Here is a 5742-nt window from a genome sequence, read left to right as displayed (position 1 = left end):
ATTATTTATAAGTTTTTAAAACATCATAAATTACCTCCTAGAAGCAACTGAAAGAGAAGGATGAAAACCTCAAAGACGGCATTTGAAGAACTCATATTCTTCAATCGCAAACACCGATCTACCAGAGTCACGTGCTGCTTCGACCATCGAACCACTACCTGCTGTGCAATCAATGACAACACCCCTAGTTGGGCAATAAAGCTCAAGTAGTACATGCATCGCCGATGGAGATTGGAACCGATACCCAGACAATGTGTTGCGGATGTCGTCGTCTATGAGATTTGGTATGATGTTAGTAAAGCTATCATACCCTGGTAAAACCCTTGTAGCACGCTCGCTATCACGAAAATCATCATTTTCTTTTCTGCAAAACACATGGTAGGTCCACATCATAACCTGAATAATAAAACTTTAGAGACAACCAAAACAGAAAATGATTTCTTACCTTCTCTGGCATGCCTAGGACACCTTTGGTCTCGACCCCAACACTATCCATGATGCATCCGGAAGAGAACCTCTTGAAGTTGACTCGACTTGCATACCTCATAAGGCAGGACATCCAATGGGGGTCATTCAGGAGAATGAAGGCAACTTGACCGGTTGTGTGAAGGAGAATTGCTGCCAAAAGGAATGCATCCTTCAAGTGGTCTTTAGTCAGGTTGTTCCAGCTTGGGACATCACCATTAGCGTCTGGAAGACCATTTGGCATGTCAAAGAGCATGAAGTTTGTGCTCTTGAGCGGTCGCCTATGGATCTTCTGACAAAAGCGCTCCCACTTTTGCCGGATAGCCATATTCTCAGCATCCTCCTCAAAAGATGCCATCAATGAACTATAGGAGCCAATAAAGATCCCAACTTCACCACGGAATGCCACTGGAGATACAGGGTGAATCTAGGGGGAGAAGACAAAGATAAGATGTGAACTTAAGAAAAATTTACATACCGTCATGTGGCGTGTGGTAGATATAAGTTCCTCCAAGTCCTCTTCTCGAGCATCAAGACGAGCTGGAATGAAGTTACTCCTGACAGTTTTTGCTGCAACCATTTTGAGGAACTAAGAAAAGGAGAGAATTAAAAGAAATATACCTCGAGAAGTTCCTCGGTTACGGGGACATCTTGGACGATCATCATCACTATTGACTAATTCCTCCAGATGTGGATTTGCTCACTTTTGTCGAGGTAGAACTTCTTGGACGTTCTAGTTCTCTTGCTCGACTTCGTCTCGAAGAATCTTGTTCTCACCGCCATCTTCACTCTGCTCGCCATTGGCACCAATAGGGTCGACATTCTCATGGCCATCATCTTCGTCATCATTGTTGCCTCTTGCAGCCTCATGGTGGGTTGGTTCATAATTTGGCATGTCCAATTCCCAAGGACAAGCGCGCTTTATTGCTGCTGGAAACTTCATTGTTTTCGGGTACATGCCTCCATCTCTCACACCATGCCTCAGGAGGCGTGCGCATACCGGTGTTTCGAGAGGAACGCCTCTATATTGGAGATACCTATAAAGCTCTATTTCGTTAAAGTGGGATTTATTCAGTAAAATGGGACTAGGTACAAATTTTCAAGTATTTGAAAATGACGTGAAATTATATGTTTTTTGTCCAGGGGCTAGACATATCTGGGGCATGGTGACTAGCGCGGTGACTTTGTGTCCAGACTGAGTCCATTTGGTTGTATAATAAATCTCATTGTCAAGGTGAACAAGTTGAATCTGAAGCTAAAGAAGAGCGATGGCATGCGCGCACACACTATTTGTTTGTTCATTGAGCGTGTGGTGAGCTTTCCAAGATGAACGTCATTCCTATTAGCCAGACATATAACTTAATGGTGAGAACATTTAGATATTATTCATTCTAACGAATCTAATTGTGAAGGTGTAGCAAGAGGCATTGCTAGTCTGGAGAAGTCATTTAACTCATTTGACCCTTAGTGTATTTTCATGAAACTAAATAACATTCATATTATTAAGGAATTTCTCTAGTACCTTTTTTTTACGACATAGAGGCTTGCATTTCTTTCAAAGGTGATTTAGTAAAAGGCCTGAGGGCACATGCCATTCTATTTCTCAGACCGGTATTAAGATATACTAGTGCAAAGGGCCACATGCCATCACGCCTCCTCTGATTCAGATTCGGATTGTTCACCTTGAAATAAAATAGATTAGAAACTTAGTAAAGGAATATTAATGAATCTCACCTTGAACCCAGGTTATGAATGCTCTTGCTGCATCTCTTGCATGGTCTGGCAAGGTGATGGTGGCACTCTGCTTCCGCATCCAACCATGCACAACATTATCCACCGATATGCTCATGCTGGGATCCCTTGGATTCAGCACCCATCTCTTTTCTAGGCAATCCTTTGTATATCCGGAACTTGGCTTGAACCACTCCACAGTTACATTGAAGGAGTTAGTTTCCGCGTCCTCCTCTGCATCAGTGATGCAGCGCCCCACCCATATCATTTGTTTTTTATTACTGGGTCTGACAAGCACGACCATTCCTTTGCAGACCTGTACTGGATTGAATGCTGAATCCGGCTTCTTGTTCCTCGGCCCACAATAGTGATCCTCAACATCGTTATCTGTCACTGCATTTCCAGAGGACATTGTTCCGCTACTATCTGGTGCTCTGGGTTCTGGCCAAAAGGACTCTTCCAATTCTTCATATACAACTGGCCCATTTTGGATAGCAGATATAATCTTCTCCCAGTATTCGAGCAAAGGCTTGCACCTCTTAAAATAGGATTCTCCACCAAACACCAACCCCCTCTTCCAGAAGGCAATATGCTGTCTAATCCCGGCCACTATACTTTCCTGGTCTTTGAGTCCATCCGGGTGCATCGGCCGTGGGGAACCCTGAGGAATCATAGGTTCCCCAATTATGGGATCTCTCTTGAAGAGTTCAATGCCATCCACTGGCAGCCACACTGTGTCCCATTCTCTCATCTTGTACCTCATCACTGGAGCACCGTCACGCATGCTGAAATGAAACTGAAGAGGCTTGGAGTGGCCAATCAGCGTTTCGGATCCGTCCCTGATGTAGCCTCTTACAAACCCCTTAAAGTCTAGAACCTCTGTCACAAGTGCAGCTTCAACAGTGCCTTTGATGCAATTTTGGAATTCATCGTAGAGTTGTGGGAGGGTGAGGACATTGGATCGCCGGAGGGACTCTGCCAGGTGACTGAACATGGCATCGACGTCTTCATGAGTGTGCCCAACCATGAGAAAGCCAAGTGTAACCGTTTCAAATATGCCTTTGGCAACAAGCATCGCCAAGTACGCGAAGACGTACATGTTTTTGTTCTCACTGCCAGCATTGTCTGTTTGGAGCAGAAGATGGGGTGGAAGGCCACATCGGCCGCAAGAACTTCCTTGAGATTCTGCTTCGTTTGGATGAGGCTGTGCATTCACCGGGCGACCAGCCTCGTCGTAATGGCATGAGGCCTCACGTGATAACCCTACAATCTGACGGCCAACATATTCACTGGGATGGCATGGGGCCCCACGCGATACTGCAAGCCTTTGCTCCTCCTCCAGCTGAACCCTGTATGGGGTTCGATCGACAAGGGCCTTATGCAAGGGTTGGCCGTTCAGCTCAGTCTGCGCACTTTGCAGAGACCTTAAGTGTTTTGCTAAGGACGCAATCATCATGTTTGCACCCCCGCCACCCCATAGAGGTACAAAGAAGTTCCCATAGTTCTGGGCACCATGCCCATGAGCGATTATGCCAAACAGAGACACAGGCAGCTACATGGATGAAGAGATTGCCTTGGGGGCAGGATTGAGTCGAGGTAAGCACGTCTTTTTCTGATCCATTTTGTCGTGGATGATGCAGAGGTAAGAGTCAGGTCTCTCCATGGAGAGAATCCTGTTATGATAATATGCAGTCCTGCAGCTTCTCTGCTCGATGTTGTGGTCGAGCCGCCTTCTAACCAACGTCTCTCGCTCTTGAGCGCTGCAAGAATTCTTCGACAAAGCCATTTTGATAGCAGTGCACTCGTCACACTTTGAAAAGCTGGAGTACTTTCCTATACTCACATCCCTGAACCTGTTGCTCCACAATCTACTAAATCTAGATTGGCTCAGCTTCCTGTAGCCATTACTCTGGAGTTCCCGATTCACATCTTCCAATATGGCCCCCTTGGTATACATGGAAGGGAGAACTCATTGGGTGTCTCGTGTTCCATCTTCCAAGAGGCGGGTTTTATGTGGTTGCTGCTCGCTACATGTCTCGACAAACCTCTTGAAGATTGCCTCTCCATATACAACATGACCCCTGGTTTTGTGCGTACCGTCGTTCCCATGGACTGCCTGTTGAACCCTTTGTTCCTCGAACTCAGTTTTGATTCTGTAGAATGTGGTTCGAGGGACTCCATAAATGATTCTCCATGCCTTCATGCAGACCAAACCCCTCTGGAAGACCATGCCCCCCACCTGATGTTCTGAAGCATCAACAGATGACCGTAATGCCTCATACACAAAATTGCGAGCTGCCTTCCAGGACAATGTCTTGTATCTTGCTCTCTCCTCTTCAATAGCATCCCAATCAGCATGTTGACAGCACCTCCTCTTGCAACAAGCAACTGTCGAGACCATTCGAACCTCCATCGCCATTTTCTGCCTTTTCGGTTCGTTGCTCAGATCCCTTTGGCTGCGCTGTAGGAAGGTGTACTTTCTTTTCCCATGAAGAGATGTTCTGTCATCAGTTGTAGTGGTGTTTGATTGTGAATCCTTCACATTCTCAAACACTAAATGCCTCAATTTCCACCGCACAATGCTTCCAATAGTCAGACTGTTTTCTTCTGTGTCAACAACCTCTAAAATTGCAACTCCAATATCATCCCAGCCCAATTCTTGATTAGCAACCGCATCTCTTGGATCGACAACTGTGGCTAAGCCCTCAGCTACCACCTCCCCCTCGGGGTTGTTTAGAAACACCTTTGCCTGAATCCATGTAGCACGGTTCTTAAGATCCACGGAGGGAACATGCGTCGCACTTGCGCTGTCCCTAACATCTGCTTTCTTCTGAAGATTTTTCAAGGCAACAACAACATTTACCCCGACGACCATCTCTCCTCATTCAATAGCAACCACATTCCCATCGAAGACAGTCTCTACTGATACAGCAGCATTGCCTTCCCCAAGCCTTTGACAGTGTATAACAAAGTTCCGATCCATAGACACAAGGGTCCCTTTTGCAACTCTCTTCCCACCATTCAAAATGTAAACCTTTTCCCCAACCCTGAAGGCCATTCTGAAAGTGCAGAAAAGAAGTTAAGACCATACAAAAAATGATTGGAGAATGGCCTAAATCATAACATACCAAACAACCTCAATAGCATGAGGCCACATGCCATTATTCAAACATGCTATTGACACCCACATGAAATTTCGCATTCACAAAATTGGCATGAGCCCTCATGCCATTAGTGGTACCACTAATGGCATGAGGCCTCATGCCATTTTTGTGAATGCGAAATCTCCTGTGGGTGTCAATAGCATGTTTGAATAATGGCATGGGGCCTCATGCTATTGAGGTTGTTTGGTATGTTATGATTTAGGCCATTCTCCAATCATTTTTTGTATGGTCTTAACTTCTTTTCTGCACTTTCAGAATGGCCTTCAGGGGTGGGGAAAAGGTTTACATTTTGAATGGTGGGAAGAGAGTTGCAAAAGGGACCCTTGTGTCCATGGATCGGAACTTTGTTAAACAATGGCAAAGGCTTGGGGAAGGCAAGCCC

The sequence above is a fragment of the Selaginella moellendorffii genome, unplaced genomic scaffold (assembly GCF_000143415.4).
Source record: "Selaginella moellendorffii unplaced genomic scaffold, v1.0 SELMOscaffold_85, whole genome shotgun sequence".
NCBI lineage: Eukaryota > Viridiplantae > Streptophyta > Lycopodiopsida > Selaginellales > Selaginellaceae > Selaginella > Selaginella moellendorffii.
This window is presented reverse-complemented; position numbering follows the sequence as displayed.